This window comes from Pongo pygmaeus, chromosome 2 (assembly GCF_028885625.2).
Source record: "Pongo pygmaeus isolate AG05252 chromosome 2, NHGRI_mPonPyg2-v2.0_pri, whole genome shotgun sequence".
Taxonomy (NCBI): domain Eukaryota; kingdom Metazoa; phylum Chordata; class Mammalia; order Primates; family Hominidae; genus Pongo; species Pongo pygmaeus.
The window spans coordinates 170,300,179-170,317,242 of record NC_085930.1 but is presented as its reverse complement, the minus strand read 5'-3'; the positions used below and the strand labels follow the sequence as shown (position 1 = coordinate 170,317,242).

Below are 17,064 nucleotides of genomic sequence, written 5' to 3'. Positions count from 1 at the left end.
AACTTCCAGTGGAAATTTCTGCAAATTTCAATAAATCAACCTCATGCTTAGGCAACATAGGGAGAAACTTATGTTAAGCCATTTCAGTGGATGGAAAAAATCCCTCTCCTGCTGGTCTGAAATTCCACCACTGTGATAACTACAGTTCATTCACTGGTGGATATAAAATATGAAAGTTTTCTAATTAGAGGTTGCAATTCCAAACCGCCCACCCACTCAGAATTTGTCTGCAAAGGTAAAGGATAAAATTTTTGAAAATGTAATTTTCTCAATCCCTAAATAGTCAAGTTATTTTCTGCTTGTGAGTTGCTCATAAGTATGTCTTATACAGGCAATAAGGGTCAGTGAGAATCAGCCTTCTGACCATAATAGTAGCTGTAGCCTCGACCACTGCCCTTGCCTTTATTACAGCCTCTCACTCTGCTCCAAAAATGCCACTTCCCTGTTCAAAAACCTGTGTTGGATACCCATTTTATTTAATAATCACTGTTGTAGAACTTACCTTGTGCTGGGTACTGGTCTAAGCAATTTATAAATATGAATTCATTTAATCTTCACAATCCTCCTATGAAATCCACTTTTTTTTCAGGTAAGGAAACTGAGACACAGATATGTTAGATAAATAACCCCAAGGTTACACAGCTAGTAAGTGGTAGGACTGGCAGTGGAACCCACATAGATAGTCTGACTCCTAGTCTGTGCTTTTGATCACTCCACTCTGAAGCTTCATTGTCTAACAAATTAGTGCAAACTTCTCACCAGACTTTGCATTTCTCCGCAGTATGGCCCCAACTAACCTTTTCCAAGATTATCTCACATCACCATGACATTACACCATCTACTCAGTATCCATTCATCCAAAAAAAAAAAAACCTAACGAACACCTTGTGAAGCCACAGCCTAACAAAAAGTCAGACATTAAGAAAGAATTGGCAGCTCAAGTGGCCAAGGAAAGATGGGTGAAAGTCAGAGTGGGTGTTATGGTCCTGGAGTTTGCAAGAAGGATAACAGGACAAGAAAAATAAATATGAACCTCGTGTACCAACTAGAGTGGAGAAGAAGAAAACAAAGGGACCAGATGCTGCCAGCAAACTGCCACTGGTGACATCTCACGCTCAGTGCCGATGAAAATTACTGAAGTTAGAGAGAATTGAAGACCGTCTTCTCATGGAGGAAGAATTCATTAGAAATCAGAAATAAATGAAATCATTAGAAGAAAAGCAACAGAAAAGATTAAAAGTGGATGATCTTAGGGGGGACCCCAATAGTAGTAGGAACCCTGGAAGAGATCACAATCATGCCATCATTCTACATCTGTGGGCTCAGAACACTACTTCAGCATTTTTTCATTGGTAGACAAGGATCTGCTGGAACCTGGTTGCTTGGTTCTGCTCAGCCACAAGGTACATGCAGTGATGGGGTGCTGAGGATGACACGGATCCCCTAGTCACAGTGATGAAGGTGGAAAGGACTCCCCAGGAGACCTATGCTGATACTGGGGGAAAAGTTGGACAACCAAATTCAGGAAATTAAGGAATCTGTGGAGCCTCCTCTCACCCAACCTGAATATTATGAAGAGATGGGTATAAAGCCTCCGATGGGGTGAAGGGTCATTCTCTATGGTCCACCTGGCACAGGTAGAACCTTGTAGCCAAAGCGGTAGCAAACCAAACCTCAGCCACTTTCTTGAGAGTGGTTGGCTCTGAACTGATTCAGAAGTACCTGGGTGATGGGCTCAAACTCATACTGGAATTGTTTCAAGTTGCTGAAGAACATGCACCATCCACTGTGTTTATTGATGATATTAATGCCACTGGGACAAAAAGATATGACTCAAATTCTGGTGGTGAGAGAGCAATTCAGCGAACACTGTTGGAACTGTGGAACCAGTTGGATAGATTTGATTCTAGGGGAGATGTGAAGGTTATCATGGCCACAAACCAAACAGAAATTTGGATCCAGCGCTTAGCAGACCAGGCCGCGCTGACAGAAAGATAGGGATTCCCCTCCCTAGTGAAAATACTAAGAAGAGCATCTTTCAGATTCATACAAGCATGATGACGCTGGCCGATGATGTAACCCTGGACGACTTGATAATGACTAAAGATGACCTCTTTGGTGCTGACATCAAGGCAATCTGCACAGAAGCTTGCCTGATGGCCTCAAGAGAGCCACAGAATGAAAGTAACAAATGAAGACTTCAAAAAATATAAAGAAAATGTTCTTTGCAAAAAACAGGAAGGCACTCCCAAGGGGCTCTATCTCTAGTGAACCACAGCTGCCATCAGGAAAATGGTTGGGAGATTTTCCAATCCCTGAAAGGGATGAGGCTGGGGAGTTGCCCAGAGGAACCCCTGTTCCAGTTAATTTTTATTAGTAAGATGTTCTGTGTGTCTTTTGGAGTAAAATGTGTAAATGCTCATTGGGCGGCCTTCATCTCTTGGTCACTGTGCAGCACTCTGCTTTCCAATAAAGCATGCTCTTTCACCAAAAAAAAAAAATAAAGAAAAAAGAAAAATCCATTAACAGTAAAATGGACAAATTGTGGCAGGTTTGCATAATGGAACGATATACAGCAGTGAAAATTAACAAACCACAACCACAGGCAACAGCATGGCCAAGCCAGCTAAGACTGAGGCTGCAAATGCTGGGCTGGGAGCAGCAATGTCTGCTATTAGCAAGGGCACTGAGGCAACGTGCTAGAGAACATGGCCTGCAAAGGGAAGGTGCTGCCTTGGTGATCCTAAGCACTTTCAGCCTCTGGAGCACAATGTCACTATGGCTTTCCTTGTTGCCCCTTCCTTGGTTGTTGCCTTTTCAAGCAGCCAGTTGCAGTATTTGCTGCCTTAAATTCTTGTCTATTCCTCCTGAAGAGAAAAAACAACAGGATAACTTGGTCCATCTTAGAACTTAAAAAAAGAGAAAAGTCTAAAGTAGTGAATGAAATAAACATTTAAGTCTTGTATCTTACAGCCCATGACAGATGTTGGCATTCTAAGACCTGTCCTGCCTGCAGAATACATGGTCCTGCATTATGGTTTCTATAATAAACCGAATGATTGATGGGCAATAATGAGGATCCACCACTACTGAAAAATAGAAGTGTAGTAACAGTGATGAGTTAGGATCAAATGCCTTTGTGTGCTGCATTACCTTATTACAATATCTTTCCATTTTTAATGTATCCAAAAATTCCTTTAAAAGGTGATCCAAATGATTGCTACTGTTTAAATAATTATTTATGTCTATTGTTTCTTGGTCTATTTCTATTTACATTTGATATTTTGTATAATCAAATAATTGTTTATGTAGAAATTGTCTGTTAAGATAACCAAACCTTCTTCTAACAATAAAATCAGCACTTCTGATTTTAATCAGGTAAAATCTAAGTGTTTAGAATCCAAACTATTTTTGAATATAAATATTTTCAATAAAATCTACACATTAAAATTTTTTTCTACTATCCAAAGCAATCTGCAGATTCCATACAATCCGTATCAAAATACCCATGCCATTTTTCTCAAAAATAGGAAAAGCAGCCCTAAAATTCTTGTGGAACAACAAAAGAGCCTGAATAGTTAAAGCAACCCTGAGCAAAAAGAACAAAGCTAAAGGCACCACACTATCTGACTTCAAAATATATTACAAGGGTAGAGTAACCCAAATAGCTTAGTACTGGTATAAAAATAGGCACATAGACCAATGGAACAGAATAGACAACCCAGAAATAAATCTACATATTCACAGCCAACTGATCTTTGACAAAGCCATTAATAACATACACTGGGGAAGGTACAATCTCTTCAATAAATGGTGCTAGGAAAACTAGATAACCATATGCAGAAGAATGAAACTGGACCCGTATCTCTCACCATGTACAAAAAAATTGATTAAATATTTAAATATAAGACCCCAAACTATAAACTTACTAGAAGAAAACAAAGGGAAACTGTTCAGGACACTGGCCTAGGCAAAGACTTGACAGCTAAGACTCCAAAAGCACAGACAACGAAAACAAAAATAGACAAATTGAACTATATTAAATTAGAAAGCTCCTGCATAGCAAAGAAAACAGTAAATGGAGTGATGAGACAACCTATAGAATGGGAGAAAATATTTGCAAACCATCATCTGACAGGAGACTGATATGCAAAATACACAAGTGTGATAAAAATAGACCAAGGTGCCACATGATTCCAGAACAATTGGAAAAGTCATATTTCTTGTGAAGAGTATCTTAGAAATAATTATGCAGAGAAGATATAGATGTACACAAGTCACTTGCCTGTTTTAGTCATTTATCCCTTTGTGGACTTTGGGTTTAAGATCCCTAGCTTAGTTTTTGTATCTATAATTTCATCCTTGGGTACAGATCACCCCTGAGGCTTAAATAAAATATTTCCTACCTCAAGAGACAGTCTTATTTTCTTTCTTTCTATTTTTTTTTTCAGTGAAACTCTGAGCTTTTTATGGTGGCAATGTGCCTAGAACCAGGTCTATGCCAAAATTTTTACTCACATTTACTTATTTCTCAGTTTCCTTTGTTTCTAGCCATGTAACCCAGTTCTGACCAATAAGATGTAGGCAGAACATGCTGCTGACTTGAGGAATTTTAAATTTCTCTGTAGAAGGGACATACAATTGGTTTGGCCCTTGATCATTCCCCCTTCTTCCTGCTTTGAAGTGGACAAATTATCTGGAGATGCAAACGCCATTTTGTACTTGTGAGGAGATAGCCACAAAGACAAAAGCCAGCTTGTGAAGGATGCTTAGCAGAAAGTAAAGCAAGAGTCTGGACCCTTGGGTGCAGTTGTGTAGCTAAACCAATTGCCAGTAATTGCATAGGTTTGGTAATATAAGAAAAATAAACCCTTCATGTTTAAGTCATGTTGGTCAGTTTTTCTGTTACTTGCAGCAAAATGCATTCTTGATTTGTTTTTTCTTCCCTTCTCTTTCTCTGAAGAATCACCATGATGGCTTAGATCCCGTACACATATCCTGAAAACTGGAGGGCCTTCAAAGCCCTCATCACTGCTCAATGCAGCAGGGCTCGGGTCTGCATGCTCTCTGCACCACCCCACTTCCACTTTGGCCAAACCAACCACAACCCTAAATTTCTTTGCAAATTTCCTGCTGGCAAGATTCCAGCATTTAATGGTGACAGTGGAGTCTGGGTGTTTAAGAGTAATCTCATTACCTACTGTGTGAGCAATGAGGAGCTGCAGGAAAGTACTCCAGAAGCAGAAGCCCAGGTGGTGCAGTGGGTAGGCTTTGCTGATAACAACATAGTGCCCTTAGCCAGTACTTGGTTGTTCCCTACCTTGGGCATCATGCACCACAACAAATAGGCCACTAAGAATGCAAAAGAGGACGTGAAGTGAATTCTGGAGCTGCTGGATGCTCACTTGGAGATGAGGACTTTTCTAGTGGGTGAATGAGTAACTGGCTGACATCACAGTTGTCTGCACCTTGTTGTGGCTCTATAAGCAGGTGCTGGAGACTTCTTTCCACCAAGCCTTTCTCAGTAACAACCCTTGGCTCCTCACCTGCATTAACCAGACCCAGTTGTGGGCTGTCTTGGAATAAGTGAAACTGTGTGAGAAGATGGCCCAGTTTGATGCTAAAAATTCTACAGACAGCCCGACTAAAAACGACACCCATGGAAAGGGAGAGGTTCATTAAAAGAGAAGCAGACGCCTCAGGCTAAACAGAAACAGGAAAAAATGTGGCTTCCCTTGCTTCTAAGGAGGAGATGGATGAATGTGAGCAGGCACTGGCTGCTGAGCCCAAGGCCAAGGGCCTCTTTGCTTAGCTGCCCGAGGGTACCTTTGTGTTGGGTGAATTTATACCCAAGTGCTCCAGTGAGGATACACTGTGTCACTGCCATATTTTTGGAAACACTCTGTTAAGGATGGCTGGTCCCTATGGTACTCTGAGTATCACTTCCCTGAAGAGCTCACCCAGACCTTCATGAGCTGCAACCTCACCACTGAAATGTTCCAGTGACTAGACAAGCTGAGGAAGAACACCTTTGCCATATCATCCTCTTTGGAACCAACAATAGTAGCTCCTTTTCTGAAATCTGGGTCTTCAGAGGCCGGGAGCTTGCCTTTCCCCTGAGTCCAGACTGGCGGGTGGACTACGAGTCATACACATAGCAGAAACTGCATCCTGGCAGTGATGAGACCCAGATGCAGGTTCAAGAGTACTTTTCCTGGGATAGAGCCTTCCAGCATGTGGGCAAAGCCTTCAATCAGGGCAAAATCTTCAAGTGAACATCTCTTGCCATCACCCAGCTACCTGAACCTGCGCTTCAGGGAGATGAGGGTCATTAAAGAAAACTGAACATTGAGAAAAAAGAAATGCTTCAATATTGTATTAATTCTATAATAAAGCAAACAGCTGTGCAATCATTTTGATAGATGGCAACTCAGCCTCCATGTCTGGCAAAAATACTGGGGTTACGGAAGGGACAATCAGGACCTGGCTCTGTCCCAAATGAGCAGCTTCTATTCAGTTCCTATTGATAGTTGCTATGCTGGAATGTTATCTGATTTTTTAAAAGAAATCAGAAATGTGGATTTTTATATGAAATCTCACAATTCAATACTAATAATGAATTTGGAAGTTTCACACTCCCCAAATGGCCTCAGGAAGGCTAAAAGTTTTTTGACCTCTGAGAGCAGGTGTCAAGAACAAGAACAATCACCACAGGCCAAGCCCAGCAACTGCATCTAAGTTTCGTTTCCCAGTGCAGATGCCAGCCTTCTCTGTGGGCATATTCCTTTTCCACTTCACAATGTCTAGATAGTCTCATCCACCTTGACAAACAAATAAATGTTAAGTTAGGGCACTTTTCATCCTAAAACTGTAGTCCATTTCTAAGAGCAAAGTTCACTGTAGGAATTTCCAATTTTTTACTAAAGGCTAAATAATCCTTGTCATTAAAATTTATACCATTAAGATTAAAAAACAAACCCAGCTATTTCTGGTTACCATAAAAAGCAAATATTGACTCACTTGATGGTGAAATGACTGCTTCTTTGTTCATTCTTTCAGTAGTTTGTTTTCATCTAGAAAGTGCTATTTACTTTGTAAGTAATACCAGTGGTCTGTTTACAGTTCAGGAAAATGATCAACTCCTTTACTTTCTCAAATTTTCCAAAGTATAACTTTAATAAATAAAGCTCTGCCTTGTCATCATGCATTTTCATTTTCATTTTCCCACCTGTTGTTTTCTGTCTTCCCATTTCACTCTAGCCTTCAGCCTTTTGGTAAGCCTGTAGCAAAACCAAGAGTAATTTGACAATGAATATGCTCCCTACTTCACAAAATAATATTCCTATAGATTTATGTCACTGTAACTATCCAAGGCAACCGATAATTTCCTTGGATCATTGAGATTCTCCAATCTCAAATCTAATACTCTTTTTCTCTCCTAGTGATAGAAGTGTACATTTTGGATTCCGTTGCCTGACCTTGGTACCTGCATCTGACCTCTGCCTTTCTTATAACTGGGCCACTGCGCAGCTGTCTCACCGGGTTTATAATCTCCTCCTCTGAGGATCCTTTTGATTTCTCCTAAGTAGCAAAACAACCAATACATAACTAAAAGTAAAACGAATTTTTTCAACACATGCTTCTCCTCACTGCATAATATCATCTCAGCAACTCTAGCCATGTAAATGTATCTGTTTATAGTTTATAAATCTCCAGTCTACTCTTTGAGTAATCTCTGTTTGCCTTTTCTATTCATAAGCATAATACATAATACCTTTGCCTGTTTATCTAACAGTTATTACTGCTTGATGTTTCTTAATGTTTCATCGTAGTGAGAGGCATTGATTGGATCTTCCTTCAACATAGAGATGAGCCAAAATTTGCTAAGTGTATTTATTTATAATTTATATTCCTTATAGTTCCAAAATGCATTTAAGATCATTTAGATGAAAATATGTAGTTAGCTTAATTAAAATAAAAACAAAAGTTAAAAATATCTTTTAGAGTTAGGATAAGATAGCTATTGTCACAGAGCATAAAATTTGGCTTGAACTTTTTTGGCAAGCCAGGGAAAACAGAAAGTAGTACAAAGCTCTCATTATGTGATCAAATAAACCACGAGTTCTTCCCTCAACGAATGTCTGTAACAAATATTTGTGAAGGACTCACAACGCCTCAGACACTACACTTACTGTGTAGATACAAAGACAGAAGATACTAAAATGACATGAAAAGCCTAACATCCAGTTTGGTAAACAGACATATAGACAATGACAATAACATGAATTAAATTTAGTGCTTGAAATCTGCACAGGGTGTTATTGAAACACTTAGTGGAATCAGAAGTAGTTACATCTCCTGAAGAGAAGCATGTGCCATGTGCTGAGGAAAAGAATGTGTATTCTGTAGCCACTGGATAAAATGTCCTATAAATATCTGTTATGTCTATAGTACAGATTAAGTCCAATGTTTCTTTGTTGATTTTCTGTATGCAGATCAGTCCAGTGCTGAAAGTGGCGTATTGAAGCCTCAAGTTATTATTGTGTTAAGGTCTATCTCTCTCTTTAGTGCTAATAAAATTTGCTTTATATACCTGGGTGTTCCAGTGTTGGGTGCATATATATTTATAATTGTTATATCTTCTTGCTGAATTAACCCCTTTATCATAATATAGTAACCTTCTTTGCCTCTTATGGTTTTTCTCTTTAAATCTATTTTGTCTGATATAAGTATAGCTACTTCTGCTGTTTTTTGGTTTCCACTGCATGGAATATCTCTTTCCATCCCTTTATTTTCAGTCTGTGTGTCTTTATAGGTGATGTGTATTTCTTGAAGGCAACAGGTAATTGGGTCTTATTTTTTGGTGGTGGTTGTTTGTTGTTGTTGTTGTTGCTGTTGTTGTTTTTTATCCATTCGGCCACTCCATGTCTTTTGATTGGAGAGTTTAGTCCATTTGCATTCAATATTGTTATTGATAAGTAAGGATTTACTCCTGCCATTTTGTTGTTTATATTCTCATTGTTTTGTGATCTTCTCTTCCTTCTTTTCTTTTTCTTTCTGTTTGCCTTGTAGCAAAGGTGATTTTCTCTGGCTACATAATTTAGTTTCTCTTGCTTTTTTTTTTTTTTGTGTATTCTTTGTGCGTTTTCTGAGTTCAGTTTACCGTGAGGCTTGCAAATACTGTCTTATAACCCATTATTTTAACCTGATAACAACACTGTTTGCATAAACAAGCAAGCAAAAAGAAAGCTAATAAAAGCTATATGCTATAACTTTATTCCCCCACTTTTTAACTTTTTGTTGTTTCTATTTGTATCTTATTGTACTATCTATGTCCTGAAAAGTTATTTTAGTTATTATTTTTGACTGATTCACTGTTTAGCCTTTCTACTTAAGATAAGGGTAGTTTACACCACAGTTACAGTGTTATAATATTCTGTGTTTTTCTTTGTACTTACTATTACCAGTGAGTTTTGTACCTTCTGGTGATTTCTTATTGCTCATTAACATCCTTTTCTTTAATTGGAGTGCTCCCTTTAGCATTTCTTGTAGGACAGATTTGGTGTTGATGAAATCCCACAGCTTTTGTTTGTCTGGGAAAATCTGTATTTCTTCACATTTGAAGGATATTTTTACTGGATATACTATTTTACAGAAAAATTTTTATACCTTCAGCACTTTAAATATGTCATATCACTCCTATCCTTTAAGGTTTCCACTAAAAAGTCTGTTGCCAGATGTATTGGAGCTACTTCTATGTTATTTGTTTCTTTTCTTTTGCTGCTTTTAGGATCCTTTCTTTATCCTTGACCTTTTGGGAGTTTGATTATTAAAAGCCTTGAGGTAGTCTTCTCTGGGTTAAATCTACTTGGTGTTCTATAACCTTCTTGTACTTGGATATTGGTATCTTTATCTAGGTTTGGGAAGTTATCTGTTATTATCCCTTTGAAGAAACTTGCTACCCTTATCTCTTTCTCTACCTCCTCTTTAAGGAGATAATTCTTAGATTTTGTTTTAAGGCCATTTTCTAGATCTTGTAGGTGTGCTTTATGGTTTCTTAATCTTTTTTCTTTTGCCTCCTCAGTCTGTGTATTTTTATTTAGCATGTCTTTAAGCTCACAAATTCTTTCTTCTGCTTGACAAATTATGTTATTAAAGGATTCTGATGCATTCTTCAGTATGCCCAATGCATTTTTCAGCTCCAGAATTTCTGCCTGATTCTTTCCAATTATTTCAATATTTTTGTTAAATTTATCTAATAAAATTCTAAATTCCTTCTCTATGTTATCTTGAATTTCTTTGAGTTTTCTCAGCGCAGCTATTTTGAATTCTCTATTTGAAGGGTCATATATCTGTTTCTCCAGGACTGGTTCCCTGGTGCTTTATTTAGTTCATTTGGTGAGGTCATGTTTTCCTGGATGGTTTTGATACTTATAGATGTCCATCTGTGGCTGGGTATTGAAGAGTTAGGTGTTTATTGTAGTCTTCACAGCCTGGGCTTGTTTGTACCCATCCTCCTTGGGAAGGCTTTCCAGATACTTGAAAGGACTTGGGTGTTGTGAACTAAGCTGTATCTGTTTTAGTGGGCACCCCAAGCCCAGTAATGCTGTGGTTCTTGCAGATTTGTCGAGGTACCAACTTGCTGGTCTTGGAAAAGATCCAGAATAATTTTCTGGATCATCAGGCAGAGACTCTTGCTCTTTTCTCTTACTTTCTCCCAAAGACACTGGGTCTCTCTCTGTTCTGATCCACTTGGAACTGGAGGTGACGTGACCCAGGCACCCTTGTGGCCACTACCACTAAAACTGTGCCTCATCAGACTTTAAGCAGCACAGCACTGGGTTTCACTCAAGGCCTACTCTGGCCACTCCCTGGTTACTGTCTACGTTCGCTCAAGGCCCTTGGGCTCTACAATCCATAATGGCAAAGCCTGCCAAGCCTGTATCCTTCCCTTCAGGGCAGTAAGTTCCCATAGTCCCTGGGAAGGTCCAGATGTGCCATCCAGGAGCCAGGGACCACAGTCAAAAACCTTAGAAATATAACTGATGTTCTATTGTACTGCAGCTAAGCTGGCACTCAAACCACAAGACACAGTTCTTCCCACTTTTCCTTCTCCTTTGCAAAGGCAGAGGAGCCTTACTTCATAGCTACTACCACCACAGGCCCACAGAGTACAGCCAGATTACCACTGATGTTTCCTTAAGGCCCAAGGGCTCTTCAGTCAGCTTGTAGTGAATGCTGCCTGGCATCAGACTCACCCTTCAGGGTAGCGGGCTCCCCTCTGCCCAGGGCAGGTCCAGAAATGCCATCCAATAGGCAAATCCTAGAATCAGGGACCTCAAGACCCCTCTGGGTACTCTACCCTGCTGTGGCCAAACTGGTATTTAAAGTGCAAGGCAAAGTCCCCTTTACATTTCCTTCTATTTTCTCAAGCAGAAGGAGTCTCACCTGACAGGCACCACAGTTGGGAATGTGCTGAGCATCACCTGAACCCAGCAAGTCTCAGAGGCTCACTCAAGGCCCTGGATATATTAATATTAACTGAGTATTGCTGCTGGTTATTCAGGGCCCATAGGCTCTTCAGTTAGCAGGTGGTGAATCCTGCCATGGCTGAGTCCTTCCCTTCAAGGCAGCGGATTCCCTTCTGGCCCAGGGTGTGTCTAGAAATGTCATCAGGCAGCTATGGCCTGCAAAGGGGACCTCACACCTCTAACTGGTGCCCTATCCTGCTGTGGCTGAGCTGGTATCCAAGATGCAAGACAAAGTCTTCCTCACTCTTCCCACTCCTCTCCTCAAGTGAAAGAAAGGTGTTTATTTTGGAGCTGCAAGTTGTGCAGCGTGGGTTTAGGGGAAGGGTGATGCCAGCACTCCTTTGGCTGTTCCAGCTGGTATCTCAGTATGTCACATGTCCCCCCCACCCCACTTCCCCCTCCCAGTCCACTGACCTGGGCTTAGTTCAGTCCTAGGACTTCCCTAGGTGTTGCAGTCCTCTTGTCCTAGACTGCCTTTCAAGCTTATGTAGAGCCACAGAACACTTTAGCCCACAGTGGTGAGGCTTGTGGAACTCAAGTTCCAGCCACTGGGATCAGTGATTCCCCCCTGGCTATGGCTGATTTAAATGCTTCCTGCATGGGCAGGCATCAGCTGAGTTTGGTACAGTTTTTCTTTCTGCTATAACAGGGCGAGACTGAGTTTAGTGCCTCACAATTTCTGTGTTCCCCCTTCCCTAACTCACAGAAAGGCTCTCAGTACCATGCCGCCACTGCTAGGGGATGGGGAAGGCCAGGTGTTGGCAATTCAAGGCTGTTTTTTCTACCTCTTCAGTGCCTCTTTCAGAGACAAGAAGTTAAAACTAGGTACTGCGAGTGCTCATCTAATTTTTGATTCTCATTAAAGTGATTTTTCCATGCAGATAGTTGTTAATTAGGTATCCTTGCAGGGAGAGCGATTAGTGGAGCTTTCTAGTCCACCATCTTGGTCCACATCCATATAGTGTACATTTATTTTTTAGTGAAATGTTGATAGTTACATAGTCTGCCACAGTCATGTAAATTCAAACTAATTTCTCTGTAAAAAGGAGTTAATAGTCTTATTTGATTAAGCTTTCATCTTTAGCAACATTGAAATCCTAGATCTTCCTTTAACAATGCCGTAATACTAGAGGGAGAAATGTGAGATTGAGATTGGGACTATCCACACATAGCTCTCTAATCCCATGCTTCCCAGAAGATCTTAATCAGCAAACTCAGAGTTGAAAAAGGAAATTATTCTGTTTCATCTTTTTTTTTTTTTTTAAGAGACGTGGGGTCTCACACTATGTTGCCCTGACTGGACTCAAACTTCTGGGCTCAAGTGTTCCTCCTGCCTCTGCCTCCTGAGTAGGTGGAACTACAGGTATGTGTCACTGTGCCCTGCAATTTCATCTTATTTTAACAATTCTATTTTATTATCTCTATTATTTTAATACAGTCTAATTTCTATTTTGAGTGTACATCCTGCTAAGCAGGGAGGAAACACAACCTCAGACCTCAGGGCTCTTCCCCTCTGGTCAAGCTGCTGTCTCAGACTCAGGCAGTGGAAGACATTCAGGGAAAGGTAGACTGCCCCTGAGACATTTATCATCCACAGTGGAGGACCCTGGAATTTCAGGGTCTTTCCACTCCTACCCTGACCTATCTGGGGCATGAAATTCTCTGTAAAACTGCCGCAAGCAGCCTTCGCAACTCTAGTGTCTTGCCACCCTCCCAAAACCCTGCCTAAAAGTTTAGCAAGAGTACTATAGCAGTTAAAATAAATGAAGCCGGTTTATCTGGGTTCTAATTCCAGCCCTGCTACTTACTAGCTGTGAGATCAGCAAATTATGTCTTCTTTCTCTGTCTCACTTTCTTCATTTGTAAGCTGGGAATATAGTATCTAACTCAAGGGGTTGTGAGAAGAAAACATACCAAGCATTTAGAATAATGTCTGACATAAGAATCTCATATGTTTTGATATTCACTAAAATGTAAGCTTTATGAGGGCATTTGTTCTAATTTTATCTATTTGTTCACATCAAATGATGTTTATTTGAGAATAGAGAATTGCAATGGGAATACGTCTGCCATAGTAAACTATGTGTATATTCAGGGAGGTAAAGGAAGACAAAGATTTTTAAAGGAAAAAATTAGGAGGATTACATAATTGTTTTGAAAAAAAATTATCCTTGTCTACAAAGATCAATAACAAAGGATTAGTTGGGCTCAGTGGTGCACACCTGTAGTCCCAGCTACTCAGGAGACTGAGGCAGGAGAGTAGCTTAAGCCCAGGATTTCAAGACCAGCCTGAGCAACATAGTGAGACCCTATCTCTAAAACACAAACAAACAAAAAGGTGATACCAACCCAAGGTTAAACAGGCAGTTGCTGGGCAGATGTCCTTGCAAAAATATTTTTGTGTGTATAAGGTTGCAATGACCTTTGTGCGAGGTTTTTGCAGTCTTTTGTGATACTTTTGTTATCAGACATACAAGATTGAATACCTTCTCCTCACAGCCTTCCCCACCTCTATTTGTCAGGGTTGTTATTGTTGCTATTGCTGTTTTAAGGTTAGTGACTCCATTTTGAGTCTGACAGCTTTCACAAGGGCATGTTTCTTCTCTGCCCCAGAACTTCAGAGCTCTCTGTTCTTCTATGTTTCCTCCTTCCAGCCCCAGGAAATCTTCCAGCCCTGGTCTCAGAGGAATCTTTTCCCTTGTGGGTTTCTGGCCAATATGTTGGCCTCACCTATTCTTCCAATGCCAGGAAAACACGTAGACTATTTCACCTTTTTGCCCCAACTATATTCCTCCATGGAAGCAAAGAACAGACTTAACTACCTATTTGAGTGGAAGGAAAGGAAAGGAGGAAATACAGAATAAAAGCAAATGTTTAAAATTTTGAAATGTTATCCCACCCCAAGAGTTTTCACTCATTGTTTTTTTTAACTTTCAGCTTTGCATGAATGATTCCTAAGATTGTGTAAAATTATAGAAATTTTTCTTTAATCATAATATGAAATACAACTCACAGCTGTTCACATATCAGCTGAATCTAATCAGTGTCTGACTCATGGCCTCACCATCATATTAGCTGTGCTGGTCAGACAGTTTCCTCCTGGCCTTCTTGGAAAAGATGGGCTTGGTGATTGGGTAGCCATGGCACTGGAGTAATAGTAGCAAGCAATTTGCCTTCTTTGAAAAAAGTTCTACTCTATTTGTTAGGTACACCCAGAACCCACACGCAAACACACCACACGCATTTTCTGAACAGAGGTGGGGCAAGCAGGTAGTAGAAGACTTTCCTGCCACATCAGACCTCAAGGTAATGTTCTCCTTCCCCACCCTCCTTTCCACCCATCTCCTCCCACTCCCCCAACTAATTTCCAGCCTCCTATTCATTTGCCAAGGCAGTCTGGGTTTCTTTGCCAAAAAACCACACCCAGGAAGGCTCCTTTGCCTGTATCCAGTTATACCAGCCCTGCTGCTTGTTGGAAGCCTCCCTATCCTTCACTTTCTTGAAGAGCCCTAAGTTAACCCACAGTTAACTGGGCTTCTTCTGAGACAGCAGTACCAGAGTCTACAATTTTGCACAAACATTTATAATGAAATTGTCAAACCCTCCATTTCAAAAATAGACCTGAAGTTGGTTTGGGGTTTTGTTTTAAGTAAGATGTATTTTCTTGTTCTTAGTTTACTCAGTCTTGGTTGAGATTGGATTTCAGTCTAACCTGTGCTACCTAGATGGGAAGATGGTGAACTATCTTACAGCAAAGACATCTCTCCCTCAGTCTAAATATTCTCTACGGTTGAATATTATACCCTACTTACATGGTGAATATTGGTAAGAATGAGAACTGATATAATTTGAAGATAAGTACCCCAGACTGAAGTTCCAATATCTGCATTCCAAATCATGACCTTGTCATTGTTTGTCCTTGGCAAGTCAGTGACTCTGTCTGGATCATTTCCCTATCTCTATGTTATGATATATTTTTGAAATGCTTTCAAGTATATTTTCACATCCTATAATTATCTTTGACTCTGCTAGCCCACTCATTGACATAGCATCTATCCCTTTAGGAGAGCAGATACCACTTAGGAAAAAGGGTCAGCCTCTATGCCCAACACTACCTATTTTAAAAATTTATAGTGAAGTAATAATTCTGAAATCTCTAAATTCTTTCAGCTACCTTTTATATTAAAAAAAAAAAAAAGCAAATCTTGGAGTTGGAGTGGCCACCTCATCTTGATTTGCCCAGGACTTTCTCAGTTTTATCAATGAAAGTCTCAAATTTTGAGAACTCCCTCAGTCCCATGCAAATCAGGTGACTGGTCACCCTACTTGGAGGTTTAATGATGAGTCATAGCATAGTGACAACTTAAGAAATGAAGCAGGGTGGTAAGAATGTGAGCTGTAGGGAGAGTGGATGCTTCAGCCACCTATTAGCAAACTATCCCAAGTGAATGACTTAAAACAAGGGCAAGCATTTATTTTGCTCATGAATCTGGGCATTGAATGGCTTAGCCAGGTGGTTCTCACTCAGAGTATCTCTTGTGGTTGCCATCAGACAGTGGCTGAGCTGGCATCATCTTTAAGGATTCTTACCTCACATCAGCTCCTGAGCTGGATGCAACTGAACAGCTGATAGCACACACTCCTCAGGTCTCATTCTTTCTCCACATGGTCTCCCCAAATGGAGGTGTCAGGATAGCTGGACTCCTTACATGGGATCGGAAAGCTCTAAGAGCAAGTCCTAAGAGAAACTGGTGGAAATGGCGGGGCCTTTCCTAGTTCAACCTGACATCGCACAGTATCTTAGTCTGTTTTGTGTTGCTGTGACAAAATATCAGAAGCTAGATAATTTATAAAGAAAAAAGATTTATTTAGCTCATTGTTCTGTAGGCTGGGAAGTTCAAGAATTATGCTCTCAGCATCTGTTTAGTTTCTGGTGAGGACTTTTGAGCTAGGTCAAAACATCATGGAAGGTCAAAGGGGAAGTGGGTATGAGTGAAAAGGCAAAATCTAAGAAACATCCTGGCTGTATAACAACCCACTCTCACAGCAACTAATCTAATATCACCACAGCAAGAACTCACTACTTTGAGGTAGCACCAAGACATTCATAAGAAGGGATCTTCCCCCATGACTCAAACACCTCCCACTAGGCCCTACTTCCCAATACCACCACATCAGGGACCAAATTTCTTTTTTTTTTTTTTTTTTTTTTGAGATGGAGTCTCACTCTGTCGCCCAGGCTGGAGTGCAGTGGCACGATCTCGGCTCACTGCAAGCTCCGTCTCCCGGGTTCACGCCATTCTCCTGCCTCAGCCTCCCAAGGAGCTGGGACTAGAGGTGCCCGCCACCACGCCTGGCTATTTTTTTGTATTTTTAGTAGAGACGGGGTTTCACCATGTTAGCCAGGATGGTCTCAATCTCCTGACCTTGTGATCCGCCTGCCTCAGCCTCTCAAAGTGCTGGGATTACAGGCGTGAGCCACCACGCCTGGCCTTCGGGGACCAAATTTCAACATAAGTTTCGGTGGGGACAA

General features: G+C 40.6%; 2 pseudogenes; both read left to right on the top strand.

Annotated features, from left to right (window-relative positions):
• The first annotated feature begins 955 nt into the window (after positions 1 to 955).
• Positions 956 to 3,236, top strand: LOC129033456 (26S proteasome regulatory subunit 4-like; annotated as a pseudogene).
• Positions 2,709 to 6,275, top strand: LOC129032948 (elongation factor 1-gamma-like; annotated as a pseudogene).
• The last annotated feature ends 10,789 nt before the right edge of the window (positions 6,276 to 17,064 follow it).